Source organism: Ceratotherium simum, chromosome 4, assembly GCF_057802395.1.
Source record: "Ceratotherium simum simum isolate JZ-2026a chromosome 4, ASM5780239v1, whole genome shotgun sequence".
Classification (NCBI taxonomy): domain Eukaryota; kingdom Metazoa; phylum Chordata; class Mammalia; order Perissodactyla; family Rhinocerotidae; genus Ceratotherium; species Ceratotherium simum.
This window is the reverse complement of record NC_141903.1, coordinates 33,965,130-33,984,801: the sequence shown is the minus strand read 5'-3', so window position 1 is coordinate 33,984,801 and position 19,672 is coordinate 33,965,130. Positions and strand designations below refer to the sequence as shown.

Sequence of the window (19,672 nt, the reverse complement as noted above, 5' to 3'; positions counted from 1 at the left end):
CTCAAGGGAGGAGACAGTTCTGCACATAATGTTATAAGTGATCCCTGCCCCTAGCCTTTGGGATTTCTGGAATACAGTTCTGACCATAAAGAACTATTGTTTTCTCTGTTAGATTCCATTTCTCAGCTTCCAGGACAACACAGAGATACAAAGGGAAGTCAGAACCTTTGAACGCCAATGCCGCTCCCTTCGTCCACCTCCACCGCCAAGTAGCACCTTTGGGAATTTTTCCCTCTCAAATGAGCTTTGTCATCTCTTATATCCATTGGAGCTGGCAGCTCTCAAATCTACCTTCTGTACCCCAGAAATTCCATGGGATACTCCCTGACCGAAGGGGAGGCAGCTGACCAGGTAAGAGACCACCACTGGAATGGCATGCTGAGGAGAAAGCAACTGTGGAAGAGTGATGGCACCAAACACCAGCTGGAACAATCTGCAAAGATGGCATTGCTGGGAGTCTACCCTGGATGGAATTCCCAGGGCCCAGGGTGGACTTTTATGCTCCCTCTTTTAATATTTATTTTATTATTTATAAATAGAAGTACCTTTATCTTAAAAAATTAATACATGATTATTGTCAACAACTTAAATAATATGGAGGTTAACACAGAGAAAGTAAAAGTATACTATTAATACAACACACTCCTCCCCTGTGCCCCCCACCCCCACCGCCCTGTGCATCTGCCCAGTCATCACTAGCAACAGTTTGGAGTTGGTTCTGCTGGTTTCCTCTGTGTGTGTGTGTGTGTGTGGTGTTTACATAAACATCAGTGAGAAGATCCTATTCTGTACCTTGTATATCACAGGCATCTTCCTATCTATCCATCCAGTGATCTTCTCCTTTATAACAGCAGCACAGTATTCCACTATAAGAATGGACCATCTACCCTTTTTTTCTAGTCTCTGTTTTAACAGACCTTTTACTTCCCTCGGGAACCTGTCTTAGTTTCCACTTACCACGCCCACCTCTGGGTCCTGCCTTAGGGAATTGCACAAATGGGAAGGTGGTCAAAAGATGAAAAGGGCAGTGGTGGGCCCCATATGGGAGACTGTGGGGGTGGGTGAGTGTATTCTATCCTGGCCATACTGGGGTACACAGGAAGGTTTTATCTCTCTGCCTCGCTCTGCCAAATGGTTCCTCTGTCTGGGTAAGGCAAAACTGCACGTTTTATGGGAATCATCTTTGAAAACGACCTAGAGGATCAATGCAGAGAAACACAAAAGGCTGTTTTCTTAGAGGTACGCTGTATCATTTGGGACCTGCGCTCTGCGTGTGCACACCTTGGGGCTGTCAGAATGACCAGAGGTCATTCAGGCCGGTCCCCTGCCTCCATCTAAGATGTATAAGTAGCCCAGGCGTAAAGCTTCCCATTCTCTTCTCTTGGTAGCTATTCTGAGTGATTAACAACTCTACTGGGTAGAAATTTGCTCCTTGTCACTGGAAAGGCACTCCAGCTTAGAAGATTCAGGCAAGACCACTTAGCTGTGTGCACTTGACCAAATTTCACGTCCTCTCTGTTCCTCAGTTTCCCCATCTGTAAAATGGGGATAATAATAGTACTTATCTAATTTGGTAGGGCTTTTCTTTGTAACTTAAATAAAATATACACATAGCATATTTGGTGTTATATGGTAGATGCTAAGCACTCAATGTGAATGATTATACCCTGAATCAAAATAGCTCTCACTGCTCCTTAAACCCAGACTTTAGAGATCACCTACATTGCTGGCTCGTAACCCCAGCTGCACACCAATCTCACCTGGGAAGCCTTAAAAAAATGCCAGTGCCTAGGCTCCATTACCAGAGGTTCTAACTCAGTTGGTCTGAAGGGGGATCAAGCAGTCAGTGTTTTTGAAAATCTCCTAAGGGAATTCTAATTTGCACCCATGGTGGAGAACTACTGAATCTAGTTGTGTTCTTATTTTCCAGATGAGGTGACTGTGAGGCCTACAGCTGGGAAAGGACTTGCCCTGGTTATACAACCAGACCAGAAAGGCTCAGGTGTGTCTTATCCTGGATGCCAACCTCCAAGGTTTGTCCTCAAAAGCGAAATCTGTCTCTGGGGGTGCCCTGTAGTTGGTCATGGGGATGGGCAGAGGTGCTGCCCCCACTTCGAGTCTCTTTCCTGATAACATTGCCTGGACCTCTCAACTAGTTCTTCCCGGGGTTGGCGCCTTTTCCGCCTTCAGGTCCCAGGTCAGATGGTCACCTGCTCGGAGAGGTCTCCCTATAGAAAGCTGCTGTTCCAGACTATGACCCTTTTATCATAGCACTTATAGTGTGTGAAGTAATCCTGTTCATTTTTTCATTCATTTATTTATTTTGAGCACCGAAGCCCCCTGCGGGCAGAGACCGTGTCTGTCATGTTCCTGCTGGACCGGGCCTAGAATGGTGACCAGAGCTTAGTGAAAAAATACTCATTAAATGACTGAATGAACCAAATCCCAGGAGGGCAATTGGGTATTTTTTATTTTTCTGGTCCTAGCCATCTGATTCTCATTACTCCTACGGCTCGAGAAGCCTCTCTCTGCTTTGGCGTTTTATAAACCTCGTGTGCGCACGTCGACATTTTAACCATAAAGCCAGAGTTTTAGGGCTGGAAAATTCGAGGCGAGGGGATTGGGGGAGGGGGATAAAAACTACCCGGAGGTCCGAAACCCAGGCGGCGCTGCCCTGGGGTTGGGGGGGAGGGAAGGGAACCGTCGGGCGGGCGTCCCTCCGCCCCCTGCCTGCCCCGTCCGCGGGAGATGGACCGAGGCCGGGACATCCATCAGAGAGGTGCGCCGCCGCCATCTCCTCGCGTCGTCAGGGGGGCGGGGTGGGGGGGGAACCGGACGGGGGAGGGCACCGCCGGGAGAGGACGGGATCCGGGTCGCGGCCTGGGGGCGGGGGGGGGCAGCAGCCCCCGCATTCCGGCCGCGCGCGCCCCCGGAGGTGGCGCCTTGGGGAGACTGTATTTTTTTTTGGAGCCGCAGGGGAGTGATGGGGGGGAGACGGGGGGCCCTGTGTGTGTCCCTTTAAGAGCCGGAGCGCTGCCCCCGCCTCGCAGGCGCCCGGAGCCTCACAAAAGAACAGGATGTTGTTGATTTGTCACCAAACCACAGAGAGGAAATGATTGTAAATTTCCTTTAAACATCCCCACCGCGCTCCGGCCGCCCCCGCTTCCGCCTCCGCCGCCCCCGCCCGGCCCGGCGCAGCGGGGCCTCGGCGCTCTCGCGGGGCGCCCGCTCCCCGGCCTCCCCGGCCAGGCCACAGGCCCGGGCCGGCTCCGGGGCGCCTGCGGGAGGAGCCCCCCGCGGCCCCCGCTCGCGTTCCAGTTGCTTTCTTCTGATTATTTTTTCAACAGCTGCAGCAGAGACAGGGCCTCAGCCGGTGTGGACCCGCGCGCCGCCCTTCCCTCCTCGGCCTTTTCCTCCTTGAACGAAGGACCCCCGCGCGCGGGCGCCCCGGGCCTTGCCCAGGAAGCACCTTAGCGCGCGCCACCTGCCCGCCGGGTTTAACTCCATAACCTCCCTGCAGAGGCAGTAATCATTAGCTCCAGTGTCCTGGGGAAGCTGAGGCCCAGGGGGGTTACATGAGTAGCCGAAAGTCCCGGGTCTTGGAACACCCTTCCTAGGTTTGATTTACTCCAGAGCTTATGTTTGTAACCTTTGAGCCATACCTCCGCCGGAACATTCTAGAAAACCCAAGTCATCAAAGGTGGCAGTTTACATTGAGAAGTCCCAAGCAACGATTACCTCAGACCAGGTTATTTCCTGAGGGGCATCCCCCACCATTTCCAGCCGGGCATCCCTTTTTCAGGAGCAGCTTGGGTCTCAGTTTCTCCTGTGCCTTTCTGCACCCTTACGTTTCCCAACCCTTTCCCCCATTGCTTTGTCAGATTTCTGGAGGCGTTCGGTGGAGTTAATGTTTGCTCCCAACCTGCGGCCCGTGGTGGAGTGGTCGAGTCCGGTCTGTGGTGTAGGGAAGGGCTGCCTTTGCTGTACAGAGTGTTCTTTTGGAGCAATTAATGCTTGTGATTCCGGCATTGGCTGCACTGGGCCTCTTGGCTTGAATATTCAAAGCAGCAGCTAATGTCTCAGGCGCTGTGCTTAGGCTTAGCCACATTCTCTCATTTAATCCTTACAGTAGCCCAGAGATAGGCATTGCTATTCCCCTTATACAGATGAGGAAACTGAGATTCAGAGAGGTTGAGGAACTGGACCAGCTCACACAGTGTAAGTGGAAGCAACGGGACTCATGGAGTCACCACATTCTGATTACTGGTGGTGTCCCTCTTTAGCACTTTAAATCTGATTATTCTGTTGGGGGATGGGTAGTGAAGGGAGCACAGGATATTTTTGGTCTTTTGTCACCTCATCCTCCAGGGAGCTCTGGGCCAGATTCCACTTTCTGGGAAAAGAGAACCTGAGTTGCTGACACTCTCAGGCTTGACTCTTCCCTTTTGGGGTTGTCTGAGGTCCTGAGTGGCTTAGAGGAAGAAGGTGGCCTGGTGTGGAGTCTGAGTTCTTTCCACTCTACTTGAATGGGAAAATGAGATCCTTTAAAAACCTGTCTGGTACTGGATTCCTGAAGTTGAAAAGGCCTCTTCATTTGCAAGACCCCGGATGCTAAGCTCCAAGAGCTGGTGAGGTGGATGGGGGTCCGAGGAGGGAGGGTTGTTTGCCTCGGTATCATCAGTGTCCTAGAGAACAGTTAAGGTCATCGCGTGCCCGCTATGTGCGTGCCTTGCACTGTGCAGGTGCTGTATATGTGCTTTCTCATTTGATCCTAAGAAGAAGGATCCTAAGAGATAACAAGTTGGTTTCCATAGAGGTTGTGCACCTAGGAATGGTGGAGCCGGGGTTTGCATCCCTCCCCACAGAGTCCCCTGTGTCTGTGCAAGAGGAAGTCATCCAGGCGCCCCAGAAATGGGACCGCAGTGCTTGCCTTCAGTTGGGGTGGAAAGCCAAGAGGGTCCTTGATGCTGGTAGATTTTGAGAGAGAAATGCAGTGGCGTTTGGCTTCTTTGTGCTGCAGCTGTCTGCAGTTCCTCAACTCTGAGCACATTTGTTGATGGATTTCCAGGGCGGCTGCGATATCTCCACCTGTCCTTTTCGCTTTTATAGATTGCCAGTCGCTGGGGCATCCGGGTCCCACGCACTTGGGAGGCAGAGCCATCTGCTTAATTGTTTCCATTCCCCAGCTGAGGGGCACAGGGTACCAACATGCTGAGTCGTCGGTCTGAGCAGGCTGGCTCGAGGCACAGCAAGACACCAGGAGTCAGGGCCCCCAGCCTACAGCCACTCAGCTCTGGGGAGCAGGAACCAGAGGGCCCGTCAGCTGATGTCTCTCCATCTCCGTTTCCTAGCCTCTGAAGAACTTTGGCCTACGTGGTCTCTGATGGCCCTTCCGGTCATCATCCTTATCAGAAGAGCTCCTGTTTATTCATTCAGTTAATATTTATTAAACATCCTCTATATGCCAGGCACCTCTGTTATGGGTGCTGGAGACACAGCAGTCAACAGAAGCTCTGCCTTCTTGGAGTTTACCGTTTAGCAAAAAAGACCAAAAAAATTAAACTAATAATACATAGAGATATATAAATAAATACAAATGTAAAATGTCAGGTGGTGCTTCATGAACTGAATCATAAGGGGATTCAGTGTGTGTGTGGAGAGGAGGGGCTCGTATTTTATTTAGAGTGGTATGGGGAGGCTCACTGTTAAGGGGGCATTTGGGAACGAAGGGAAGGCGTGAGCCACACAGCTTTCTGGAAGTCTGCTTTAGGCAGTTGGAATGGCAAAGATAAAGGCCAGGAGATGGGAGCGTGTTGCGTAGCACTTATAGTGCGTCAGGTGCTGTGCTAAGTGCTTTATGGTGTACAGTCCTGCGCTGCATAACGAGGTTTCCGTCAACAACGGATCGCCTATACCCCGGTACTATAAGATTAGTACCATATAGCCTAGGGGTGTAGTAGGCTATAATATCGAAGTTTGTGTAAGTGCACTCTGTGATGTTCGAACAACGATGAAATCGCCTAAGGACACATTTCTCAGAATGTATCCCTGTCGTTAAGCGACACTCAGCTATAGTTAGTTCTGTGATTGCTGTATTTTATTTGAAGAAGCTGAGACTCAGAGAGGTTAAGTGATTTTGCCCAAAGCCACACAGCTAGTAGGTAGTTGAGGTGAAACGCAGATGCTAGTCTTAACCATCATGCTGCTTCCCACTCAGGGACTCTCCTTTTGGAGCTGATGTTTAATTTATGACCTGGTTCTTTGGATATCTTGGGCATAAGTGTCAACAGTGACCAAGGTGACTCCTAGCCCCTGAGTTGCGTGGTTTTGGGGAGAGAGCTCAGGGCCTGAAGTTCCTTTTCGTGAGTGGAAGAAGGTAATACGTTTGATGCTGGAAAACCCCATGTTGTGTTTATGGCAGAAGGGGGACAGACACCTTCAGCTTAATGTAAACAAGAGAAATGGGAGAATGGGGGTAGCCTGAATCCCTCCGTCCCCCCCCCCCGTTCATTTTAATTTCCCCACGATGGGCCCAACACAGCATGTTGTATTATACAGCAATAATTAAAACACTTGGATTAGTGAACTGAGATTTATAGGGCAAACAGGAGCCAGAGGAGAAAACAACAGTCATCTCTTTTATTTGCGGGCAGATATCCAGATTGCCACTTGCTTGCTTTTTCTTCCTGACACTATCACCTACTCTGCTTAATTAGATCCTTTTTTTTCCGTATTGTTTCCAACGCCTGCTCAGCCTGCTGCTCAGCAGAGTTTGTGAAGCCACATACCGAATCCTTTCCCACAGCCCAGGGAAGATGAGTCAGAAACATGGCAAACAAAAGCCAAGGAGGGATGTTTGCATCAGGCTGTGAACCGGCCTGTCCATTGGCATCGGCATCGTGGAGCAGACTGGGGAGGGCTGGAGCCAGGGCTGCAGAGAGGAAGCTCTATGCATTTCCTAGCTCTCCTCAGTTTCCCCCTCAGCACTGTCTTTGCCCTGGGGAGCAGAGAGAGTGAATTCCACAAACAGCAGACCACCCCCAATGCACCTTTCAAAACCACATAGAAAGAGTTAAATCCTGCCCCTAAATAGTTATGGAATATTCTAGACTCTGAGAGGGATGCGGGGTACGGGGCACTGAGATGAACAAAATGCTGCCAAAATTTACCGTCTAGGAGAAAGGACAGTAGAAAATAGCTGATGAGAATTTGGGGCCAAATTCATTTGTTCAGTAATTATTTATTGAGTACCTGCTATGTGTCAGGCACTGTTCTAGGCACTGTGGGGACACAGCAGTGGCAAGATGCCCAAAAAAATCCCTGCCACATAGATTTACAGTCTACCTGGTGGAGGAGGGCAAGGCAGCCAATTCATTACTGAAGAGCTTAAGAACCATGGGGAAAAAATTAAGTGGGGAAGGTGGCCAGAGAGAGCTGGGTTTGTGATGTTAAGAGAAAGTAAGTGAAGGCTGTAGTGGGGTGGAGACTGACAGATGGGATGTGGAATCTGGGCTTTGACACCTACTAGCTGTGTGACTTTTAAGTTTCTGTGATCAACTGGTCTGAACTTTGTTTTTCTCATCTGTAAAGTGGGGCTAGTCATAGACACTTATAAAGGGATTAAGTGAGGAAAAAAATATGTAAGATACATACCTCATTAGGGTTCCGTGAATGTTAGCTGTTATTAGTATCACGTGCTTATAATAGGGTGATGGGGGCTGAAGGAGGAGTGAGTAATTACGGTTGGAAAAAAAGGGTTATTATCCACGTCACCTTTCCTTTTTTCGGTCATCATAGTTTGTCCATACACCAAGGAGAACGCAGGAGTGCATGGGAACTCTTGACGCCAGAATTAAGATTGGAGAGGATTTAGATAAGCGTTTGGTATGTGGGATGTGGGTGGGAGTTACAGGACTGCCAGTATTTTGCATTCTCTTTTTAAAATTATTTTCGTCATGCTTTGTGTTCACTCTGATATTCCACAACAAGCCTGGCAGGGAGGCAGGTCTGCCTACTTGACAAACGGGAAAACAGGCACAGGATGTCAGTGCCCAGCCAAGGTCACCTCCAGTCCCCAGAGGAGATCTCCTGCCGGCCTGGAGATGAGTCATCCTGGAGGGCTGCTCCCGGGGTGAAATCACAAAGGAAGGAAGGATTGGATTTATTGCAGGCAGCCCAGGAAGTTTCCTGTTCTTGAGAAATCTCAGAAACAGTAACGCCTCCACCTGAGGGATCTTATTTGTCCGAGGTCAGCCTCCTGCGTAGCTGCAAAACTGCAGAGGATACAGGGTCTGATTTGGGGTGAGGGAGAGGGTATTAGAAAGCCGTTGGCATAAACAGAGGAGAAAGAAAGGAGAAGAAAAGAGGGAAAGAGTGTAGTGGTTGAGAGCTTGGGCTCTGGGGTCAGACAGATCTGGGTCTGGTGTTTCTGCCACTTACCAGCTTGGGGAAGTCACATAACCCCCTCTGAGCCTCAGTTTCCTCATTTGTAAGATGGAATTATAGTACCTAACTCACAGGTTGTTGGGAAAGTGAAATAAGATGGTGTATGCCAAGTGTTGAGCGCAGTGCCTGGCAGTAGGAGGCCCTTAGTAATGTGAGCTGTTATTATTGGAGAGGACAAGGGGGCTGTGCTGGATAAAGGAGTAGGAGTGGCAGAGCCCCAAGTTACTGCATCTCTCGCATCATTGGACCATTTAGATGAGGACTGGATGAAGCTCTTTCCGCCTTAGGCATGTAGAGTCAGTCACACAGTAGGTGCGATCTTGGCCCTCGAGGAGTTTATGCTGGGAGCAGCAGAGCAGGACCAGACAAGCATCCAATGTCTTCTCGTCTTTGCTCACCCTCTCTGGCATCATGGTTCAGTGGGCACGGCGGGCCTGGGAGGGTCCCCCCTCGGTGCCCTCTCTCCCCCAACCTTAACCTTTGTTTCTTTGGCTCAGACCCATTATTCGTCCTGTCTCTATTGACTCCATATAATGAAAATAATTGAGCCTGTCTCCACTGATAACTGTCTAGGAACAAATGAAGTCCCGCCCCAGTCGTCTGCCTCTGATTGAACACGTCCCGCCTGCTGCAAACGGTCCTGCTAGAGCCTGGTTCCTAAGCCCAGGCAGCGGGAACCCACAGGCCAGATGCAGTTTCAAGGGTGGCTGACACCCTACTGGATAGTCTCATGGTTTGCTGAAGGGTGTCTAAGGGTTCCGGGACCAAGGTCCAGAAGTTCTGAGAGCAGCTCTAAGCATTTATCCAAAACATCTTATTTAATTGTATTATTCTAGTCCAAAGTCCCCATTTATGTTTGTATATTTTGTTAAGATATTATAACAATCTTAGATGAAAAAAAACAAACCACCCGTGTCTTATCTCTAAAAGGACCCTGCCTTTTCGCCTGGGCTCCATTCTCGTCTTTATCCTTGCACACGTGCACGTCTTGTGAACTCTCTCACCAGGGGCCTGGATTGTGCTAAAGCTTTTACGTATTTTTCACCAAGTTCTTGCAATAACTGTAGAAGGAAAGAATTATTATCCCCATTACTTTGGTTAAGAGACTGAGGCTCTGAAAGTTCATGTGGTCGTAGGTGGCAGAACTGTGATTCAAACCCAGGTCTGATTCCATCCAAAGTCAGCAAACTTAGTGATAGACATGATTTTTGTGACTGTTTTTCACTCAGGATTATATTATAGATATTTCCCCATGTTCCTCTGTAGTCTTCCTAATTATTGTTTGAAATGGGAACATAAGATTCCCTGAACCATCATTGTATAGCAGCTTTCTCCTTTTGGGCATTTGCAGGCAAGGTCATTGGCTAAAGGCTGCAGAGCAGAGCTGGCAGTAAAGGGACCTGGCATGGGAGGGTTGAAGGTTTGGGCTGCTGGAACCAGAAGCACCCTGAAGCTGAGAGGAACACACAGAACTGCCACACCCCCATCATTCGTTTTTACATTAAGTACTTGAGTTTGCAACTCCTCTAGGACTTGGTCATTATTTCAGCTGTGGGAATTGGTGTGGGGCTGGGTCAGAGTGGCAGCAGCTCTGCTTGGGTGAGGATGGTTGGTAGGGAAAGACTGATCCTGTTGAGGTAGACAGGAGAGGAGTTTTTGTCTATTTTATTTTATTTAAAGTACAGCTCTGAAGTAGCAAGATGAAGAACAGAGTATTGGCATTCTGACTCCTGGCGCCTCTCTCCTCATCAACCTAACGTTTGTTTCTCCCTGTCTGGTTCGTCTCAGCCAGACCACTTTTCCTCCCGATACACGTGGATGCTCCCCAAGTAAACCTGTGTGTGCAAATGCAGATTAGATACAGATGCTCCAGCAGGGCCAGCCCCACACAGACAAACTATTTCTAAAGAAGAGCAGAGTAGTTGGCAGAGGAAACCAGAACTTGTTTCCTAAAAAATTCCCAGGTAGAAGGTGGATTTTTTGTCTTGTTGGCTCAGGACAAAGGCGGTGGGTCAAGTTCCTCCTTTAAATCTTCAGGATTTAAAGAGGCCACTCAGCCCCTGCCGAGAGAAGCACAGTGCTGCTAGAAACACCTTTTTCGCGTGTTCAAGCAGTGGTCAGTGCACATTTTTCGCGTGTTCAAGCAGTGGTCAGTGCACATTTTTCTTTTACAGTAGAAAGACCTGAGTCCCTTGAAAGAGCGTTTGCCAACAGCATCAAGTTCTTAGAATGACAAGACAGTTTTAAAAGAAAAAAAAAACATTGTTTATGTCAGCTCTGCAGCTTATCAATATAAAATGAAGATTAAGATTCATTTATGTGAATAGACCATTTTTGGGGGGTGTTGTTAAAAATTCATATATCTATGCTAATGGAACCATTTCCACATTCACAATGGAAAAAAAAGGCTCATAAAACCTTTCCTGGAACAACCAGAAAAAGAGTGAGTCCCTGAAAATAAAACATCATGGTATTATCTTTGCATGTTAGCAGAATTCTTCAAGCTTTCGGATAGTGTGTTGTGGACCTAGTCTGCTGTACATTAGTTTAGCATCTTCTTTTAATCTGTGCTTTTTCTAGACTGCGTTTATCTGCACTCACTCTGATCCAAGCGTGTGCTGGCCCACTTTGCTCTCACTGTGGCCTTAAATCCTAAGAATGCCCTTTTGAAATAGGGCTCCTGTGCGCCTCACTCTGAGAATGCCTCCCCCTAGAGTTTTGCCACATAGGGGCCCTGGAGGCATAGTTATGAGTGATGACCAAGTTCTGAAAGGTTCCCTAAGAGGAAGTTAGTGGCAGAGGCAGGATTTGAATTCATGTCTGGATGACCCATAACACATACTGTTTTGCACTACTCATCTGTCTTAAATTAGCAAATTTGTGCTGAGCCCTTTCTTTGGAGTAAGGCACCCTGTTAGGAAGGCACCTTGAGGGAAATGCAAGATGAGTCAGACTGGTCCCTCTCTTCAAGGCAACTGCAATCTAGGGTGGGTTGAGTGGGAGGCATCCCTATTGTACAGAAACGTGTTAATTTGTAATAGTCCTCATTTTACAGAGAAGGAAACTGTGGGTCAAAGAGGTCAAGTGACTTGCTCAAGGTCACGCAGCTATGATGTGACAAGACTTTTAGTAGGTAGCTGTTGCTGGAAGCCCTCAGCAGTCCGAGACACTTATGTGGACCACGTCATTCCTACATGCGAGGCAGGTGAAGATCAGGGCTGCCCTCACAGGTCGCACAGGGGCCAAAGTGCCAAGTGCTCCAAGGTACGTGCTCAGTGCTCCTGAGCTGAGCAGGAGATTCCAAAACAGTTTTATCCTTGAAAGGTGTCTCTAGGCTCCTGGAGAGCAGAACTCATGGCTCACCCACCTCTCTCTCCCCTTGGGGAAGGGTCCCTGCTTTGGCCAGCAGACTCAGGAGACCTCCCCTCCCCCAAGATTTTCCAGTAGGACAGAGGCCCTCAGGGCTGGCTGAATTGAGCTGTACTGTATAGAAATATTTGCTTTTGGCTGTACAAGCCGAGGAAGAAAGCCTGGAGGGGCAGAGGAAGGGGGGAGAAGGGCTGGGGGATGCTCTTTGCTCTCAGAGAGCAGTGAGTCCCAGCACCTTGGTTTTCCAGGCCCCACCCCCTAGGAGCTCCGGGAACTCTCCCACCCTGTCTGCTCAGCACAGAAGTGGGCATCGGGATAGCACGGACTCCCTGCAGTGTTGGGAGGATGGGGAAGAAACGGTGAGCCCGTTGTCCCACATGGAGTAGATGCTGCACAAGTTTCTTTCCTTCCTCTTCCCTTCTTGCCTCCCTTCCCTCTTAATTTCTAGCTGGTTAATAAGCCCTGTAGGGCTCTCCCGCTGCCTTCACATCTGCAATGACAGCGTTTCCCTTTCCTACACTCTAGGCTCCCTGTGCACATTAAGAGTGAAAAAATGCTGAGGCACCCATGTAACATATCAGGAGGGAGTCCATTGAGGCCTGCAATCTAGGGTGGGTTGAGTGGGAGGCATCCCTTATTGTACAGAAACGTGTTAATTTGTAATAATCTTCATTTTACAGAGAAGGAAACTGTAGGTCAAAGAGGTCAAGTGACTTGCTCAAGGTCACGCAGCTATGATGTGACAAGACTGAATGAGTCCATTCAGTCCAAGACAGAATGAGTCCATTCTGTATTTGGCCTCCAGAGTCACCTGGCCTGGGTGTTCATCCTAGCCTCAGCCACATTGGCTGTGTGACCTAGGGTATGTCATTTAACCTCTCTGTGCCTCTGTTTCCATATTTGCAAAATGGGGCTGAGAATAGTACTTAGCTCATAGAGAGATGCAGGGAGCGTTAACTCGGCAGTGCCTTGGAGCCCTGGCACTGGCAAGTGCTGGGAACTCTTAGTTAAAGCAAACACCAAATCCAGCTGGAAGGGACTTAGACATTAAGGCCCACCTCTTTATTTTAAAATTAATTTAGGTAATTGACAATAACAATACCTACTAGCAATAGCTAACATTTATTGAGGACTTACCAAGTAATTTTCATATATTCAGTTGTTTAAAAATGTGAAGGTACAAGTGGGGTGTGTCTCCCTCCCACTCCCAGTCCCCTCCTCAGAGGCACCATTGTTGCCAACACTCTGTATCTTTACAGATGTCCTCTGTGCACGAATAAATATTTAAATCTCTTTTTACCCCTTCAACTTTAAATATGAGGAAACTTGGGCTCAGGGAGGAGACAGTGAACTGTAATAAAAGGTCCTTTTCTGGGACCGGCCCCGTGGCCTAGTGGTTAAGTTCGATGTGCTCCGCTTTGGCAGCCTGCGTTCGGTTTCTGGGCGCAGACCTACACCACTCATCAGCCATGCTGTGTCAGTGACCCACATACAAAATAGAGGAAGATTGGCAAGAGATGTTAACTCAGGGCGAATCTTCCTCACCGAAAAAAAAAAAAAAAAAAAAAAGCTCTTCTGTGGGAGGTGCTGCACGATTAAATGCCCCAAGCCTTAGTTCTCAGTGGGTTGATCGTGGATTAAATTAGATAATCCATGTAGAGGACTTATCAGAGTTCCTGGCACATCGTAACTTCTCGGGAGATGGTGGCTACGGGGGAGGACCGAGGTTTTATTGGGGCCAGAAGCTTGTACAATTTGAGGATTGTCTTTAAGAGAAATAATACAAAATTATGAAACCAATATTAGGAATATAAGTGAATATTTAGAGTTAGGAAAGAGCTCCAACAATTGACATATTTTAAAAGCCAACAGATACCTCAAACACTATAAAAATCCTGAAGAATAACAGAACATTTTTGTTAACTAACTGCCTGACACACCTCTATAGTATTTTTTATTCCTACATTTTCTGGCTTCATACTCTTTGGTCACTTCTTCATATGATAACGATTTTCTAAAGCAATTTTCTGTAGCAAGAATAAAAGATAATTCAGCCTCTTCTTTAGCAAAGTTGCTCAAAATTTCTGTTTTTTTTTTAACAGTTTAGACACGGAAAATGAGCAAATTCACACAGACACGCACTGTTTGTAGCAGTAGTACATGTTAGGGTCCCATAAACAGGAATTTTGGTAAATTGTGTTTTGTATGATTCCCATAAAAAGTGAAAAAGGAAACTATGGTGCATTATAATTGTACACATCGAGTATATTTCTGACGGAAGAGAACTTCCATTTTGACCAGAGGAACTGAACCTTCCACTTACAGTTTTACTTCTAGTAGTTGGAAGCATTTCTCACTGGCTGGCATCTGACTACATTTTAAACCTTTCTCTTTCTTCCCTACCACACACTTCAGTGTTGGGCCCTGGAGGACGTGTTCGTGTGGCGGCCACTCAACATCTGATGTGGAGTCAGGAACTGGGTGGTGGGTGCTTGGATCCAGCAGTGCTCCTGGGAGCTCTGCCTGCGCTGGAGGGTAAGCAGTAACAACTCTACTTGGAGGGGAGTGTGAACTTCATGTATACATCCCACTAGACGCAAACTCAGTGTCCTACCAACTCCACTCCCGCTTGGGCGTTCCCTGAATGCCTGAGGCCATTTGTAACATCACACGACAGGAGGGCAGCAGTGCCAGAAGGGAAACTGGAGTGGGGAGAGACAGTGCTCTTTCCAGTTGTGGGGAAGACTTGACTTTGGCAAAGCTTAGAGTCAGAAACCCAAGACCATCTGAACAGGTTTCTTTCCAGGCCCCTTTGGAAGGGGCTGCCGCAAGCTGGGGCTCTGAAGCTGCAGCTCTGAGCTTCACAGCGCACCTGGTTAGCTGTTGTCGGCACCATTCGTCCTTCAGAGCAGTGTTTGAAAGAGAGCCGTGCAGCCCACCTAGGAGCTGTGTGACCTTGTTGGCATGTTAATTCCCTCCATGAACCTGGGCTCCTCAGTAGTAAGCATGATGCTGTTACTGGTGACTACCTCTCCAGGAATGTAAATTCTGGGAGGGCAGGCACTGGTCTGATTGCCTACTGCTGTGTCCACGGTGTCTAGAACACGTAGTCCACACTCAACAGATATCTGTTTTGTGGATTTATTGAAATGCAGAGTGTTGGGTGTTTAGCCCCAGGCTCTCAGAGAAAAGGAAACTGAGGCACAGTGAGCTTAAGTCTTTTTCCTGTACTACATGCTGCCTCTAGTCAGACCCAAGGGAGTCCTTCCGTCTCCAGGCCTCCTTTCCTTCCCGCTGACCCTCCCGTGAGAGCTGAGTAGGAAGGAGAAGCTTAACTCACTTCCGAGTGCCTGAGATAATCATCTGAGTTGTTCCCTCTATTATGGATGTGAGCCAGGGTCTCTGGGACTCATCCCTGAAATTTGCTCTGATCCACCGAATCCACTGTTCCAGAGACTCTCCTGCCTTCTCTCCCTCCCCGACCTGACCTGGGTCCCTGGGAATGGTGGGAGGCAAGCAGACAGTTGGAAGAACAAAGGTGAATGGTTTTGAGCCGTAAAATAGTGATCCTGATAAACAAGTTTGGAAGATGAATGGCCTTGGGGCTTGTAGAGCTTAGCAGGGTCAACCCTGGAAATTATTGACATTCCTACCTAAGCACTCTGAGAGGCCCCCAGAGGCGCCCCTCACCCCACCCCGCCACGGCTCCCCTCAATTCCAAGCGGTCTTCAAGCAAAGCTAGAAGTCACCCTGTGCCACAGAACCTTGGAGATGAGGCCAGAGAGGCCACCTCAGTCAGTGGTCGTGTTATCATTACGTGACAGGAGCTGTGGTCTAAGGAGCCAGGTGGCTGCAGGTGGTCACTCTGCCAGACATGCAAAGCAGGCGACAAAACTCCATTCTGGGCCCCACATATGGAGCGCGCTCCTTGCCTTACTTCTGCTCTGCCTGGCGCAGATTTCCAGCCGAGGTCTGCAGCAGCTTCCTCCGCTCTTTTATTGCAAGCTGCCCTGACAGGGTGGGCCTGTTCCTGGGATGCTTCCCCTTTCTCTGTGGAGCTCAGGGAAAGGACGAGGTACTCACTCCTCCTGTGCTGCACCCCCCCACCCCAGGAACAAGACAACTGGGATGTTGCCATCTCTGCTTCCAGCCCTGGGATAATATTTATATACAATTGCTGGCTCTGATCTCTACCCAGGAAAACACCAGCTGCTATTGAAAATCTTTTTGCATGTGATGGAGAGCAGAGCTGGCTGGGCCTCACGTGGGCCCCCTTGAGCTTCTCTGGAGGATGTTAGGGAACAGCAAGTATGTTTTACTTGTGTTTTTCAAAGTCATCCCAGGGCTGCGCCCAGGAAACTGAAGGCCTTTCAGAGCTGAAAACGTCTCCTTCCATTTAGAAAAGACAAAGGCATTAAGTGTCCTGGGGACTTTAACAAATGCATCGTTGGTGGTTTTGATTGAGGTTTCATTTAGGGAAGGCAAGTGTAGAAATGAGGATGCCAAAGGTCCAGGCTGCCAGTGTTGTAAAGATGCCTGGAGTCAGGCATGCTTGAACTGTTGGCAGGGATGTAAATTAGTGCAGCCTTTTGGAGGGAAATTTGGCAACATCTTTCATAAAAAATGAGTATGACCTTTGATGCAGCAATTCCACACCTTGGAAACTATCCTAGAGTGATGCTTGTCCATGTATACAAAGACCTAAGTTCAAAAATGCTCAGTGGGGCAAGAAGTAGGAAATCACCTATGTGTCTCTCAGCAGGGGATTGGCTCAGTAAATTATGGTTCATCCAAATGATGGAATACTGTGTGGCCTTTAAGGAAAAGAACAAGGTGAGTAATAGCAATAGCTGACACACATATGGTACTTACTCTACACTCTATTCCAAGTGCTTTACGTATTTTACAGTATTTACAATATTAACTCATTTAGTCTTCACAACAATCCTTTGGTTACTATTATTAGAATATTTTTATAGATGAGGGAAGAGGTGAGTAATTTGCCTAAGTTCACATAGCTGGTAAGTAGGGGAGCTGGGTGTGCAGCCTGCTGTCCCCAGGATCTGTAACCACCACACAAACACCCGTGTGTACAGATATAGAAAGGTGCCCTTGACTTACTATTAAGTGAAAAATTCAAGGAGCAGAGAAATAGAGTGTGACCTTATTTATGTTAAAAAAGAAAATGTATGTGTATGTGTGCATGTGAATATATCACATATATTTGTGAAAGTAAACGTCTGGAAAAATACACAGCCGATCAGCACTTCCCTCCAAGGAGGGATGTGAGATGGGGCATGTAAAGAGGAGTTTTTTACTTTCAACTACATATAGTTTTATGTACACATGCTTTTGGAATTTTAGAAACACTAAGCTTGAGCACACTATCAAGATAACAATAATAAATAAATAAAAAATAATAAATTAGTTTCTATTTCTAAGTAGTCCCTTAGATAGCAGAGACTTCCTGTAATCATGGGCTCAGAGTAACCCTTGTGATTAACTCCAAAGTAAAAGAGGTGGAGCCAAGCCTAATAGACAAGCCCTGAATAAATCAGATGAAGGTAGTCCAAGGATTTGTTCTTCTGATTGGCTGAAAAGCATCCTGAGATAATTACTCTTATTCTTGTTACCCTGGAAAGTCTTGCCTCGTCCTGGAGGCCTTGGCCCAGACACTGGAAGAGTAATGATGATTTTCTTGACACACAACCCCTCCACATTCCATCTCCACTCCCCCGCCCCCTGCATTTCATGTGTTCACTCAATGCATTGTTGCACCTCATGTAAATACTCCAGGTACTTGGGCCTGTGTTTAATCACTGTCCCTTCAGGGTCATCCCATAAAAATGGACTCACGATGCATTACATTTTTAGGTACTTTTACAATTTGCAAGTCGTATTCCCAGTTCATGATTTCGATTAACTGGGGATAGTGCCTCCTCACTGTAATGTACTTTGTATAACATCTCTTTTAGAGTTAAACCAAGCAGGGACTTAGGAGAGAGCCTGATGCCGAAGATGAGGGCTATCAAAATTTTAATCCCGATTTTTAAATCCCACAGTTTAAGTATTGATTTGTAAAATGTGACCTATCACAGAAGATACAGAAAAATAACCATAACAGATCTACCTATTGTGTCAAGTCAGAGAGCATTGTGTTTTCTTATTTTAATTCTCCAAGCAAGTTTAGGGGATAATTTTTATCTCTATCATTTCCATAAGGAAGCTGAGGCTCAGAGAGGTTACATCAAGTTCTCAAAGTTATGCATGTGCAAAGTGGGAGGTAGATTTCTCACCCAGGTCTGTCTGTCTGTCTGCAAAATCCAAGTGCTGAGCATTCAACAGAGGAAATAATAGAGAAAGAAGTTTCACTCCAATACCACCTCCCTAATATACTGTGAGCAATTTAGGTTTATTTCCTTTGTTTTATCTATCTAAACGAAACTAAATGAAAACAATAACAACTTGGTAATCAGAGGATATACCCTGTTTTCCTTTTTCACTAACATCATCATAACTATCTTCCTTGTTGCTTCATGACGTCATTTTAAATGATTGCATACTTCTGACAACTCAATAGTAAAAAAAGACTAAGAACCCGATTAAAAAATGGGCTAAGGCTTGAGTTGACATTTCTCCAATGAGGACAGAGAGGCCACCAGATATATGAAAAAATGGTCAATGTCACTATCATCAGGGAAATGCAAATCGAGCTACAGTGAGATATCACTTCACATCTGTCAGGATGGCTGTTAGGCAAAAAAAAAAAAAAACCCACAAAAGATGAGTATTGGTGAGGATGTGGAGAAATTGGAACCCGTGCACACCTTTGGTGGGAAGGCAAAATAGTGCAGCCACTATGGAAAACAGTATGGAGGTTCCCCAAAAAACTAAGAATAGAACTATCATATGATCCAACAATCCCACTTCTGGGTATTTGCCCAAAAGAATTGAAATCAGGATCTTGAAGAGATAGTAGCACTCCTGTGTTCATTGTAGCACAATTCACAACAGCCAAGATGTGGAGACAATATAAAATGTCCATCAGAGGATGAGTGGATAAAGAAACTGTGGTGTATACATACAATGGAATACTATTCGGCCTTAAAAAAGAAGGAAATTCTGCAATATGTGACAACATGGATGAACTCTGAGGACCTCGTGCTAAATGAAATAAGCCAATCACAGAAAGACAAATACTGCATGATTCCACTTACATGAGGTACCTAAAATAGTCAAATTTGTAGAATCAAAGAGTGAAATTGTGCTTGGCAGGGGCTGGGGGAGGGGAAAATGGGGAGTTCCTAAATCAGTGGGCATAAAGTTTCAGTCAAGCAAGATGAAGAAGCTCTAGAGATCTGCTGTACAACATTGTACCTATAGTCAACAATAATGTATTACATACTTTAAAATTTGTTAAGAGGGTAGATCTCATGTTAAGTTCTTACCAGTAAGATTCTTATGAAGCCTTTTTGTTGTTGTTGTCATGAGGAAGATCAGCCCTGAGCTAACATCCATGCGAATCCTCTTCTTTTTGCTGAGGAAGACTGGCCCTGAGCTAACATCCGTGCCCATCTTCCTCCACTTTTTATGTGGGATGCCGCCGCAGCATGGCCTGACAAGTGGTGTGTCAGTGCGTGCCCAGGATCCGAACTTGGGCCGCCAGCAGCAGAGTGCGCACACTTAACCGCTATGCCACATGGCTGGCCCCTATCACAGTAAGGTTTTTAAAAAAATGATTGCACACTATTCCAGGAGAGTGATGTCCTTTGGAGAGATTCCTAGACATGGAATTGGTAGGTCCAAGAATATAAATGTTTTTATGGTTTTTGAGACACGTTGCTAAGTTGCTTTTCAA

General features: G+C 47.1%; 1 long non-coding RNA gene across 4 annotated transcripts in view; it reads left to right on the top strand.

The window, feature by feature from the left end:
* The window catches only part of LOC147917236 (uncharacterized), a 255,518-nt gene that overhangs the window by 20,922 nt on the left and 214,924 nt on the right, over window positions 1-19,672 (top strand). For all 4 annotated transcript variants that reach the window (XR_015551937.1, XR_015551935.1, XR_015551936.1 and 1 more), the window contains 2 exons: window positions 113-351; window positions 1,931-2,033. This is a non-coding gene — a long non-coding RNA (uncharacterized LOC147917236). The remainder of the gene's footprint in view (window positions 1-112; window positions 352-1,930; window positions 2,034-19,672) is intronic.